General features: G+C 43.3%; 1 protein-coding gene across 4 annotated transcripts in view; it reads right to left on the bottom strand.

Moving 5' to 3' along the window:
- Window positions 1-14,659, bottom strand: part of STARD13 (StAR related lipid transfer domain containing 13) — a 499,481-nt gene that overhangs the window by 419,221 nt on the left and 65,601 nt on the right. Inside the window, exon 1 of one of the 4 annotated variants that reach the window (XM_025207091.1) lies at window positions 2,725-2,836. The exons of the other annotated variants lie outside the window; for them this stretch is intronic. The gene's annotated coding sequence lies outside the window, so the exon portion shown is untranslated. Of the gene's footprint in view, window positions 1-2,724; window positions 2,837-14,659 lie in introns of those variants that run through there. 4 annotated transcript variants of the gene reach the window in all.

Below are 14,659 nucleotides of genomic sequence, written 5' to 3'. Positions count from 1 at the left end.
AACCTGCAAACCCCACCCCCCATCCTACAAGCTGCTCCTGGTGCCAGTTTTAATGGCATTTGCAAGGGTTGGGAGCTGAGGAAGTAAGTTGGGGTGAGAGGAGGGGCAGGTGGGATGTGGAGGTTGGTTCACTAAGGGGGTTGTTCATCTGGGGTAGGGAGGGATCAAGGGCCTAAAAATAGGCCCTGATCCTGAGGGTTCGGGAATGAGAACCCTGAAGGCCCCATGAGCTCCCTAATCCCACCAAACCCTCCGGACCCCAGCAAGCCCCTGCAGAGCCCACCTACTCCCCTGATATCCCCCATCCCTATTATAGAGGCTGCCTGCCCTGTCAACCCCTCCCCATGGACCCTGCCTAGCCCCCAATTTCTCCCACAGATGCCCAATTCCCTGCCCCCCCAATTTCCTTGAGCCTGCTTCCCCCCTCCCCAATTTTCCCCACACCACCCAAGCCTCCCTCTGCTAGGCCCCTTACTTATCTTAGATTGGGTGACTGTTGTTCACTTGATCTAACCTCCTGGAGTGTCTGTACATACCCACAGAGACTCCCTCCATGTTCTCAGGAACTTTTATGTTGGAACAGACCAAAACCCTAACTAGTCCTCTACCCTGTATTTGTTGGTGGCCCTATAATTATAGAAACCTCTGAAGACTCTTGATAGACTGTCCGATCCATTTCTGAGGGCCCTGCTACACATTCAAATTAAAGCTGGATAGAAACCAGTTATAGAGTGGTTACACATTTTCAAGTGCTAACTTTATCGCTGGTTGACTCTTATAGCTAGATAGTCATTTTTATCATGTGATAATTATTTTGCACGTGTGGCTGTTCTAAATGCATTGCACAATTAACCAGTTAATTGTGTGATAATTACTTTACTTTGTACTTGTGTCCGATCTAAACTTATTGTGTGATTAACCATTTAATAGTATAATATACGTAATGTGTAGCAGGGGCCTTAATCTTGCTCAGATCTTTAATTTCATTTCAATGACCTCCTCTGGCAGTGACTTCTACAGTCTAAATATACATTATCTAAAAAAGTGTTTTCTTTTATTGGCTTTTGAATTTCCCCTTTTGACTGAAATGTTCTCTTGTTATGTTATGAGAGGAACCTAAAATTAGTCTTTTTCTGTGCTGCTGTGGAGGGTAGTTTGAGGATGGGAACCAGGGAAAGAAGAGGTTATGGTTCCACAGGCTTCATATTTTATCCTTATACCTTGGGATGTGGGGAAGTGAATCAGAAAAAACAAGAACCATAATAAATGCAAGTGAGAACTGATACATAGACATTTCATGGCTGTTAAACACTGCTCATAATTGGTGGTAGTGTGGATTTGGAAAACCAACCTACAGCAAATTTTAAGACACATATGGAAATTAAGAATTGAATCAGTTGTGCTGCACTGATTACTCACATGAAAAACTGCAATATAGATCTAAAAAACTGACTGCACATTAGTACTCGCAAAACCTGTAGAATTCCTGGAGTGTTAATACTACAGGTATGAACATCTGTACTCATGGGTTCTAAATGCAATAGTAATCGTTCTGTATACGATCATTAAATCTTTAAAAATGGAGGAATGAATTTGCACAGGCTTTAGTGAACTGAGGTCTGTTTTCTTGCTAGATGAGGTACTGGGCATTTTTAATGTAGAGAGAATTTTTGTAAGGAAAATTTCTATCGAACCCAGAAGGAAATAAAATAGGTGCTACCTCAAAGGCTCTCACCTCTTTTAGTCTGACTGATTTCAAATTAAGATAGACTTTAAAGCTGTTCAAAGACAGCCAAAAAAGATGCTTCATAAGACATTTTAAAAAGTTCTAAAAAGTGCTATATAAAAGCATACTACATGTACTATTCTCCTTTTATGTATGTGATTTGTATTTGCAGCCTGTATCTAAAGAAGGGTTCATGCAAATTTACATTAAATTTAGCAAAGATTTTTGACAGAGTGGGCAAAATGCTGCCTCATAGCTGGGTTATGATCTGATGCCTACAAATAAGAATATACATATTCACATATATAGACTTTAAGTATGTTCATATTCATGTATAGTTCATGATATATCAGCATGAGCCTAGCTTCTTTGTATACTAAAAGCTCTCATTAAATGCATCAGATTTTGAGCAGAGATCATACTCAAACCACCTATTAAATTTAGCCATCAAACAGGGAAAGTTTACAAAACCTCTAATACCTATGTTCTCTACTCCATTTTCTTTAAAAAAGAGTTATTTACTTACTTATATTTATAATAAATACTTGGGGGAGCAAATGCTGCACTGGCAATGATCATGCCTTTCTCACATGATAACTATAATAAGTCAGCTAAATTCTCTCTTAAAGCCTTGATTAAATTGATACATTGTACTTGTCTTTTGGATTTTTATTTTCTATAAAGTTGGTGTGTTAAAAAAGCTGATGTTAGAGCATGTACATGTGTAGAATTTTCTTAATTTGTATTAAACCAATTTAGAGTTGAAATGACACAGTTACCAGTACTGCCCTAAGCTGAAATAACACAAGCCTCATTTTAAAATAACTAGTTCTAATCCTCAAACTGCCTTACACATTTGTCTCCATGTTACAGCAGCATTGTTTAATGGTTCTTTTTGATTCAAACTATCTTCCCTAAGGAAAAAAAGAAGAAAGATTTGACATAGAGACTAGTAAAAACTAGATTAGGAATACTACTGTTACTGATTATATTGTTACCTGTTTTGTAAGATAACCTCATATTTTTCAATTCAGTTAATTTCCATCAGTGCAACAACAGGAACTCAGTAGCCAAAAAAGATCCTCCAAGTGTTGAGACAGAACAGAAAAAGAAATGAATAGATCCTTAACAAAAGGCATTTCAGCTTGCTTGCTGCACAAGAACTCTGTCAACAGAAGTATGTGTGAAAATCCCTGGGGCTAGAACAGCCTTCTGCAAGCACTGGCCAAATTATTCAGAGAAAGACACAGCAAGAAAAAAAAAGGGGAAAGGGAGCATGAGAGAGAGAGAGTTCATGCTTGGTAGGAACACTATAATCATCCTTGACTGTGAGGGATTGCCGATGGTGAGGTACTTCTAAAAATACTGTGTGACTTCATTCCTCACACTATACCAGACTTTGCCTTTGACACTTTGCCTGACACTGTCACCTGGGGCACCTGGACTCAGTTGCACACTGAACACATTTTGTGTAGGTTGCTATCACTTTTTGAAGGGACTGGCTGAGAAATTCCTTTTGAAGTGACAAAGAAGTATTCAAATCAGCTTCCCCTCTTACTTTTTAATTCTAAACATCAGTTGTTCTTCTGGAAAGTGATTTTGAGAGCTACATTTACAGCCCTAATTTCACTAGGACTCCCTCCCTTTTGCCAGGACAATTTTTCACTTGTTCTTAAGCATAGACACGATATAGGTCAGTGAGGACCCTGGCACATGTTACATTTAGGACACAATTAACCTATTAATCGCACTATAAATAGTAACCCTTCCACACGTTCAGGGAATTAATGGTGCAATAAAATGAGAAGCCTGCCACGAAAATGTTCCACATATTGTAGAACAGTTTTGCAGCTGATTTCCATTGTCCCTTAGATTTTAACATGTGGCTGGCGGCATGGTGGATCTCGGGTGAGAGTCATGTGGTGTAGCCATGTATGGGGTTGTATTTCATGGGTTTAGGTGCAGGGGCAGGAGCCCAGCAGGTAACAGGCTGCCTCTGATGCCAACAGGCTGACAGCCATATGATGTAGCTGTTCATGTGGCTGCACCCTGTGGTTTTCATGGTACTGAGGTGCAGGGAGCCCATCAGCTAGGCCAGGGTGCCAGGTTTCATCAAGCTGCAGGGCTCAGGTATTACGATTTGTACTGTTAGCATATGCGTATCTAGCCAAACCAGGCTATAGCCTGTTTGGTGACTGAGTTCAGCTGACTAGACCTCCACTGAATTTGGCTATGGGATAGTCCTCTACAAAGTGAAGCACAGCCTTCAGCCAGTTACATCCCGAGTCTGGACTGTGCAGAAAGCCCAGAGCACACTGGCTTTGAACAGTGTGGTAATGGAGTGTCGTTAAGTGAGCATGGTAGATCAAAAACTGTTTGCCAAATTATTACATTTTCCACTGGGAAGTGGTTAATCGGTACTGACAGGATAATTTACTTTGCCAGCAAAATGCCACAAAGAAGTCATGACATGGCAAAACTGACTATAGCGGATATCAGGATTTGAGGTGAGCTGGAGAAGGATTAAGATAATCCTGGTAGAGTAGGAAGTGAGGTAACCTTTTGGTCTTTGCTATCATTTTGGCTACATCATCTTCAGAACTGGTGTCTGATAGCATAATGTTAGCCAGTACTGTAGCTAGAGTAGTGGTGTGGGCCTTAAAATCCCTAATGCTATGCATATGTTTACATGGAGTTACACATCAAACAGCTGAGGGTGGGAGATTAGGTCCCTGAAATGTTGCAGTGTGTGTGTAGCCATGAAGCATAACCAGAAAATTGCATGAATAAATTCTGCTAAGTTATAGTTTAATTTTAAAGAAGTATTTGGAGTGGTTTTTATAAGAACAGTGCAAATGGAAAAGCAGCAACACTCATTCTACTTGTGCTAGGGATCTGCCATTATAACAACTACCATTATATAACATCTTTCATAATGACTTATCCACAAGCATTTTAGAAACTGTGCCGAACCTTCCTGACTCATTTTATTGAGGGAGGGAAGGAGGAGTGTGTGCACTAATTGTTGGGCTTATTTACATATTAGGCAACCTGACTGACTTCATTAGGGTTACATAAGTTATACATCTGCACAGAATTTGGCATATACATGAACAAGTCACTCAGCAATATGCAGCCAATTTTAAACGGGTTTTTATCCCACTAGAGCTCTACTGGAAACTCTTTTTCTTCCTCTTCCAAAGTGAGGAAACAATTTATACTATCAAAAGTACTTAAATTACCTCCCCAGATGGACTAAGCTACACCAGTAAAGGGACTGCATTACCTATATATTTTATGTTATTTGGTGGCATATGTATATCAATTAGGAATATGAAGTTTTACACTATCCCTCACTCACACAACTATTCCAGCAAAACTTTTCAAAGAGTAAATCTTTGGGGGACAGAACACCTTTCAAATCTTTGTTCTGTTTGCAGCCAGGAGTGTGAGATGCAAAAACAAGTAAGAGGTATAGAGGGCTACAAGTAAATTTCAGTACGAGACATGGGGCCAGATATAAGTAAGGTGCCTAAACCAAGATATAGGCAGACTTTAGGTACATAAGGTCAAAACTGTGATCCACCCCCCCAAAAAAACCTATTCAGTAGCTGCCTAAACCCTGAAAATGCTTAAAACTCATTAAGCATTAACCTGGCTTGCCTTGAGAGTTTCCTAAACCTTTGTGATTCTGCAATCTGTCTATACCCAGAACTGCTGAATGTGAGCAGCTCCGTGCCTAGTTTCCACCCAAACCTAACTCAGATCCACAAACCAGAGCGCGTGGTACTGATGCCCCCTGAAGAGCCTAATCTAGTAGATATGCTCTGAGCATAATTAATGCAGGCTGATAAGATCAGGTCCCACAAAAATCACAGCATTAGCTACTGTTTAAAATGCAGCTGAAAGAAGAGGTGCTTCTGTGTATGCCTCTTATGTAAAACCCTAGAAAAACATTCACCCAGGTAGTGGGAGACTTGGGTTTAATCCCACCTCAGAGTGAAGGGACACCAACATCTTCTACGTCCCAGCATAATGTTCTTTCTAGTCACTAGATTTCACATTATTCAGTGTAGAAGAAGCATGCAAGAGCTATTGGGGTCAAAAGGAGAGCGAGAAATATGAAGCATAACTATGCAGCTTAGTGGTTAGCATGTTTAGCTATCAGGACAGAGGAGTGCCACACTCTAGGAGCTTCCTGTGTCTTGTGTATCAGCGTTTCCACACTTTAAAATGGTGGTTGGGGCACTTGAACTAAAGCCCGTTGAACAAGCTTTAGTTCAAGTGCCACTGCCACAATTTTTAACCACAGAGACGCTGATACAGGAGACACAGTGGCGCTTTAGTTAGAGCATCTCTCCGAGATCCCAATCCCAGAGTATATGTAAAAATGCCCTCTGTAGCCAGTAAGTATTGTATTGTATTTATTTAGTCAACTTTGATCTCCCTGTTCTAGCCACTGATTTTGTCTTGAATTTAGGAATGATTCGATAAGTGGCAGGCAATTCTTTCGGCTGGAGCACTGCCTAATGGGTTTTGCTGACCTGTTGAGGGCTGCAAGGATAGCCCTGCCCCCCTGGAGGTCCCCAGAATCCCAGGTAAGTCTTTTGGGGCCAGCCCAGTGCTGGCCCCAGCCTGCCCTACCCCACCCAAGTTAACTGGCTGTGCGCCAGAGTGTGTATGGTGCAGGCGTTTCTTGGGGACAACTAGGAGCGGCACAAGGTGCACCACCACTAGCTGTCCTCAGGGAAACAAACATCCATGCACATCTGGACACAGTCACTTTTGGATATCAGGAGTCTGCCTTGTTACAGCGGGGAGGGGCATCTTTGCTGGTCTTTGCTATTGTGTGTGGAGGTGATTCATGCCATGTAATTAAATTCAACCACTTAGCACCTTATCAACCCTCCTCCCAGATCTACAAACAGAGAAGCATTGGTGTAAACCTTTGCAATGCATTTTCAGCCCTCATGGTGTTATTGAAACCAAAGATGTGAGACTGCCTCATAGCAGGTGCCAGATGGCTGATTTTTCTCCTGTGTCTTTGTGAACTGCTGCTTGAGAACTTGTCAATTGGCCCAGCACTGGGTCCACTTGTGGTCATGTTCTCAGGCTGCCTTTTCCCTTATGATCCTCTGATACACTTTCTTATTTCTCTGGCTTGACTTGAGAACATGCCGACTTTCAGTCTCATCCCAGATAGTGATGAGATCAGTTACTTCTTCTGGAGTCTAGTTGTTGCCGTTCTTGGTCTGATCAGACTGTGGGGCCATGGCAGAGGGAGGCAGGCCAGCTGTGTGGGCCATCCTACAATTGGCAATGATCAGAGGATGTGAGCTCCAATACTGTTTTTAAGTTGTGAGCAAACAAAATGGCTGACTAGTTGCCATGCAGGGCAATCAGTAGTTCAAGGAGGGGTGCCACTGGGGACCTGGGCAGTAGAGTTTGTTGGCTAGGGTTATACTGATGGCACAGAATGCCAGATGGGGCACAACTGGGGCTAAAGCAATGCAAACTGGGATACCTGGAAGATGGTCTGGTCTGCCAGGCCCATAAGTTACTGTGCCACAAGGAAGCAGATGTCTTTGGCGTTAAGGCACAAAAAATATGATCACCTCTTGTAATACTGCCTTTTTTGGCCACTTGAAGCATGACATCTATTTTTACGCTAAGTTGCACTCCAAACCACAAATCCAAGTAGAGAAGTCCAAGGCAACATTGTTTTGCATGGAACCATGTTGCCACAGGGAAGGAAGAGACTGGAAAGAACTCTAGGAGGATCTGTGATTTTGAAAAAGAAGAACTATTGTGAGAGACATAAGGCCTGTCCACACAGTCTCCATGTTGTTCCTGGAACGTTGCCATGAAGCACATCCTGCCAACTAACTCACTCTTGCTTTGTGCATGCCAAATCCTCGAAATGAAGCAACATGTCTAAGTTGCTATGGTCCCACCAGTAAGTATACCTGACAAACATAGCAAGTAGGCAAGTAGCAAGCACCTGAATGTTTAAATTGGGCTTGTGCAGATTTTCAATTTGGACTTTGGCAACGGAATACTATGCAAAGTACAACTTAAACACTTAACTATGTTTTTGGATCTGGCCCTGGCATCTGAAATAGATTTCAGCCCGGGTCCCAGTCCTGTTTCAGGCATGTTGCAGGAGTCCATTCCAAACCGTAACTGTGTTTAGATGATGGACTGTTCGTCATTTTGCCCATGCTCAACTACTCAGTAGCTTTTGTGTAATTTAAATTAAAATCTCAGATTCCAACTCTTGTTCCTTTGCCTGTGAATTGACCATGTAGAATACAGACAGACCCCAGTTCACATGCATATTAGAAGCATAAGGCTATTCACTGAGACAACATATCTTCATTGCAGCTGACATAAGCCCTTATTTATGCCACTTATCTCTGAACCACCAGCAGATCTAAGAGGAGGAGTTTGCCCTCAGGCTTGAGTCTTTCTACTAAGAGGCATTTATTGCAGGGGTCACTGTTTTATATAATTAATTACTGATACTGATTAGAAAGACTGATAGAGACATTACCAGAGTCCAAAACCAATTTAGAGTTGAAAAAATACTCACTTAAGATGGCACTTTAATTGAATTCTTGTACCCACACCTGAAGATATTTTCAATGAGATCTGGTCTATGGTAGTGATTTTGTGCTTTTTTATTTGGAAGGTTTTGTCAGCGCCTTAATTTGTTCCGGTTCTGGTTAGCAGCGACAAAGATGATAAAGGGTTCTTAAATTCCAAACTCAAAAGTTCTCTGACAAAACTTTGCATTCATAACAACAAGAGCTAGTACAGGCTCAGACAATTTAAATGTAATTGCCCAGCCAAAAACCTCATTATCATTTTGATGTATTTCATAAATCAAAGCCCTGCTTTTTCAAGCTCTGTTAGCACGGCTTGCATTAAACAGTCTATTTCAATTGAGAAATGTAGCATGTTGCCAAAAATGCTTCAAAATAGACTTCAAATCTGGGGAGGTGAACTACCATGAACTGATTTAGTACTTAAAATACTAATACTCTTGTTCTTGTTGATTTGCCATTGTTGTTGTGTTCCTATTTAGCTTTAAAACTTTTCATAACAATCATAATGTTATACTTTGATAAAGATACCAGTTTCTACACAGCAGAATGCTGTCAGTGATAGATCACCTGCTGACCTAGCTGGCTCCCTGAAGCAATGCTTTCTTATTTCAGCTCTCTCCAAGTATGAGGCCCAAAGTTTCACATTGTGTAAGCATTAAGAAAATTTACTGCTTCTTCCTCCAGATATGTCTACTGAGCACAGCAGGACAAAAGTAACCACAGTAATGCTGACCAAAAGCTAGCACTCCCGATGGGGCATGGCACTACTGTGGCTAAAAACCTTTCAGTATTGGAGCTAGCTTATTCAATTAGCTTGTTTGGAAGATTGTAGTGTAGTGTGGATACACAGGATTCTGTCAATCTATCTAGCTCATCGCTATTCATATGCTCCACACTGAGAAAGGTTGTCAGAGGAAAATAGTCATTGTCTTTGAATTTGACCTGATGTTATGTGGAACGCCAGAGTATTGAGCAGTGTACTGGAGGGAATATTGCACTCCTGGAAACTGATGATGTTGTAACTGGTGGCTGGTGCACCCAGTAACAGCTAAAGTTTCCTCTGTTGTTTTAAAAGCTTTATCCCTGCATATAGTTGATCTCTATATATGGTAATCTGCAGTAACATAGCATGGAGGCCCTGAAGGTGTAGCCAACTCCTGAAATGTTGTGATGCATTTTCTTCTCTAGTCATAAAATTAAGGGGTTTTAATCTGTTAAAATAGGTATGATCCTTACTACTGTTAGACTTTGAAATTCATATTTCTCCTGGTAGCCTAATAACGAAAACTTTTAGGAATAGCGAGGTAAGACACCGATACTAGAGAAAGATTTGACTTCTATTATCAGGTCTGTTACAGACTTTGTGAGCAGTCACATATATCTGAGCTTCTATCATTTTATCTCTAAAATGGTGATGGTGATAATTAAAGCAAGGTTGTGTGCGGGCCGCCTCCCGATCCCATCCATGCGGCCATGTGTGGGCTAGGAGCGGTATGCGAACCCGTCTTTGTGCACGCAGGCTGTGGCCAGCAGCCCGGGCACGCGGGGTCGAAGAAGACCGGTGGCGAGCTAGAATTAGTTACGGATGCGTAATGGTTGATTAAAAGATTGTTTACTTACACCAAAGATGGTCGGGGTGTAGGCTGGACAGTTTTCCAGGCTCAGCTCCGCTTAAATCCTCGCTAGAGGACTCCGACAATTGACCCCGGAGTTGTTGAAGCTCCACAGGTTCGGCTCGGTAATTGGCCCCGGAGTGGTTGAAGCTCCGCGGGTTTGGTAGTTTCAAAAGGAAGGGATACGTCTTAGGATTGCACTCGGCGGCGGGGAGAGGCTAGAGGCCGTTTGGCCCCCGGAGTGGTTGAAGCTCCGTGGGTTCGGTAAATAGGCCCCCGGAGTTGTTAAGACTCCGTGGGTTCGGTATATCGGCCCTCTATTGCCCTCTTAAGGAGAAAAAAAAAAGCTGGGTTCGAAGGGATTAGCAGCACTTAGAGATCTTCACGCTCTTTCTCCCAAACTCCAATTGCTTTCTCTCTCTCTCTCTCTCCAACTTGGGCGGAAACCACCCAAGCTCTTTATACGGCTAGCAAGCCAATCGCTAGCCGCCATGTGTGCCTATATTAAGATCGGCCAATAATGTGGCGTGAATCTCAATACAAATGGCGGGAACTCCTTTGCACCGTGCATCACTATGATGCAAAAGAAATGCACCATGCAAAGAAGGCTATAAACGGCAGGAAATACTCTTCTGCACGCGGGTTCTCCTATTGCAAAAGAAAACTCCACCGTGTAAAGAAGCTGCAATTTGGTGGGAACATAATTTAGCGGTGCCGAAGCACACAAAAACAAAAAACCACAACTTTGGGTTGTGACAGGTTGAAGGGCTAAATTCATTTATATCTGTATAGGAAATTGATATTGTCTGACAAAAGGCAGTATGTAACCCAAAGTTTTAGAATTACCTTCATCTTCCAAGAACTTTGCAAACACTAGAGATCTTGATTTATTTAACTCCTGTGGTATATAGTGCTTGGTGGTTTTACAGTCAGCTTATAATGGCCTCAGTCTATATAACGTGCCACAGTGATAATAGTTGATAATAATTTCTCTTCTTGATAAAATCTAGTGTTGAACTCTTCAAGATTGGTAGCAAGGCATTTTCAATGGAAGTCCCACAAGTCTGAAACCAGCTCATTGCTGTACATGTTTTGCTGTGTTTCCAAAAACACTGCAGGTTATATTTGTTTGACCAACCTTTCTTGGGTTAGACTTGACACAACAGTACAGCAGAACAGTTTAACTTTTATAGCTGTTGTCTGAGAGTTGCTGAAGAAACTGTGTGTTTTTATATGCCTTTAAATAAATAATAACTAAAAACAATCTGTATAAAATATCTTTTCCTATTTACTAACCTATAAAGTTAGGGGTGGGTATCCTAATTTACTCCTATTTCACAAATCCTAAAAACATTTTCAAGATACAATATGACCCCCAAGTTGTCCATCTTGTGTTAAGTGCAGTAAGAGAAAAGGCTACTGTTTTCTTTTTCCAAAGTGAACCTGTATTTGGTGATCAACTACCAACCCCTCAACTGTGCAGTCTACAGACAAACTTTGTTCAGTTCCCTTAAGAGCTTCAAGAAGAAAGGCAGTATGAAGAATGGAAAGGCAGTCGAGTAGTCCCATATGTTTCCATCCATGGTAGCTGTGGCCTGGACTTGGTTGGCTACCCAGATGAGAAACTCAGATTTTAGCAATGTGATAGTTCTCACTCTGGAGGGAGATAGATTTTTATTTTCCTACATGGTTCATCCAAGGTTCATTTAAAATTATTTATAAGGTATAGGTTCATTTCAGGGCCATTTCATTTCGATAGTTTGTTTATGACTCTGGGTACTGTTGCCTTGCATTCGTTGTGCTGGCTGTAAAAAGCCAAAGTGAAGATATTACAGGGCCAGACGTAAAACTGCCTGTTTCTTATTTTTTAATGAAGACTAGATAGTAATCATCCTTCCCCCCCACATTCCCCCACCAAGTGTTAAAAATCTTAGCAATATTACTATCAGATGATAGTTTTAAGGTAGCTCAGGTGATAAAACTAAATCACTTGAACAAATCTATTTAATACTTTTCTCTACCCAACATCTCACTAGCGGCTTGATCTAATCCAGGGGCTGACAAAATACAGCCAGTGGGCCTGATCCAGCCCGCCAGGCAATTTCATCTGGCCCACGGGTGCCCACCAGCTAATTGTACCCCACCTAGTCCTTCCACCCACGAGGGTGGGAGTGAGGCACCCACATATACACCCCCCACAACATACCCTGTTATGCCTTGCTCCCACCCTTGTGCGCAGAAGGGCCTGGCCCAGCCAGCATTCAGCTTCCAGGCAGGGCTTTGCTGCCACTGCTGCAGCTGCTGGGGGACCTGCTCGGCTTCCCCAGCATCCCGTTTGCTCCAAGCACCATGTAGGGAAGCGGCAGGGGAGCTGCAGCTGGGCAGGAGTGCAGAGCATGGGGTTGGAGCTGGCAGCAGTGTGGAAGCTATGCCGGGGGGGCGCAGCAGGAGCATGGAGCTCAGGTGGGCAGGGTGCGGGTATGAGTGAGGATAGGAGGGTGTAGGAACGCACACTCCCTGCCATGTCACACAGACCCTGCTGGTGGTGGCAGCAGTAGCAGCATGCGGGGACGCTCAAAGTGCTCGTGCCAAATGCAGGCGCTGCCACCAGCAGCACACAGCTCCAACGAGCACTGCACATGGTGGCAAGGAGCGCAGCCAGGCTAGCCCACCTCTATCGTGCATGACCCTCCACAGGGCATGTGCAGCTCCCACACTTGCGTGCCTCTGTTGGAAGCCCCAGCTGACAGAGCCAGGTGCCTTCACCCCTCTCTGCTGCACAAGTGCTGGGACTCCATGGAGAAGCAGGGGCTGTGGCTCCACCCCACTTCCAGTGGAGTCCTGGGACCTGCACAGCATGGGGAAGGGAAGGCAGCCAGCTCCACTGCACGGAGCTTCACCTGGTGGCACATGAGTGCCGGGAACTGCACCTGTGCCACAGAGAGTCTGCACAACAGAGATGGGCCAGCCTGGCTGCGCTCCTTGTCCCCATGTGAAGTGCTGGCCAGAGCCATGCACTGCCAGCAGCAGTGCCGGCACCAGGCACTAGCGCCCTGAGTGCCCCCGCCTGCTGCTGCTGCTGCTGTGGGATCTGTGCGCCATGCGGCAAGGAGTGTGTCCCCACACCCTCCCATCATCCCACACACCCCACAAACCCCACACACTCACACCCTTCCTCCACAACTCCCCCCACATATACACTCACACTGTCCAACATACCCTATTGCCCCAACACACAGCACACCTCTTCACAACCCCCCACACCCCACCATACACACACCACCACCCCCAACCACACCCCCACCCCTAAACACAATATACTTTAAGTAAGACTTTATTTTTGAGTTATTATGCAATCATCTCCATGTACAGTGCACAAACACAAGTGACAAAATATTTTTTGTAATAAAATTAAAATGTGTTATAGTAGATATTTGACTTTTAGTCTATGATTTTTTTTTCCAGTTCCAAGATGGCCACCCTCCCCTCCCAAAAGTATCTCTGGGGGGCAAGGAGAAGGATGTCTTAAGGCAAAGGTCAGGGGTTGGGGGTGGGACTTGCAGTCACAAGATTGTGTCCAGGGGGTTGGACACCTGTTAAGGGGCAGTGCTATCCTTATGGCCCTCAACAGGTCACCAAAACATATTAAGCAGCCCTCCAACCGAAATAATTGCCTGCCCCTAATCTAATCATTCTTAACTTCAAGACAAAATCTGTGGCTAGAACAGGGACAGCAACATTGACTAAAAAAATACAATACTTCCTGGCTATGGAGGGCATTTTTACACATACTCTGGGAGTGGGGGCTCTAAGAGCCACTCAGACTAATGCACCACTGTGTCTCCTGTATCAGTGTCCCTGTGGTTAAAAAATGGCAGCAGTGGTACTTGAGAATGAGTTTTAGTTCAAGTGCCCCACCACCATTTTTAAGTGCAGAGACACTGATGCACAAGACGCAGGAGGCTGCTAGAGCATGGCAGTTGCCATGCTCCAGCAGACTCAATTAACTCAGTTAACAGTTAACAGACAATTAACAGACTCAGTTAATTGAGTCTGCTCCGATGCACTGCAATTCCAGCGCGTCAGAGCATCCTTGACACTTGTGTATAGGTGCCCTGAGTTTCTCCTGCCTAGTGGCAGAGCATACAAAGTACTTTCTTTAGCTGCAGAGAATCAAGTCTATCCTTATAAGCCAGTTCTCTGCTTACATCCCACACCTTTTATACTTTGTTGAGAGTAAGAGGTCAAGTATTATTTATTCAGTGACTGCTTAACATGAAATGCGTTGCGGACAGTATACAGACTGAGACTAAGGACACTCCTCTGTCCTGATAGCTAAACCTGCTAACCACTAAGCTGCATAATTATGCTTCATATTTCTTGCTCTCCTTTTGACCCCAATAGCTCTTGCATGCTTCTTCTACACTGAATAATGTGAAGTCTAGTGACTAGAAAGAACATTATTCTGGGATGTAGAAAATGTTGGTTTGAATCCCTTCACTCTGAGGTGGGATTTAAACCCAAGTGTCCCACTACCTGGGTGAATGTTCTTACTAGGGCCTTACATAAAAGGCATATACAAGCATCTCTTCCTTCAGCTGCATTTTAAACTGAAAGTAGCTCCTGCTGTGTTTTTTTATGGGACCTGATTCTGTAAGTCTGCATTAATTATGCTCAGAGCATATCTACTAGATTAGGCCCTTCAGGGGGCA

This window comes from Alligator sinensis, unplaced genomic scaffold (assembly GCF_000455745.1).
Source record: "Alligator sinensis unplaced genomic scaffold, ASM45574v1 scaffold406_1, whole genome shotgun sequence".
In the NCBI taxonomy this organism is placed as follows: Eukaryota; Metazoa; Chordata; order Crocodylia; family Alligatoridae; genus Alligator; species Alligator sinensis.
Note: the sequence above shows the minus strand (reverse complement) of the source record. Positions and strands in the feature narration are given on the sequence as shown.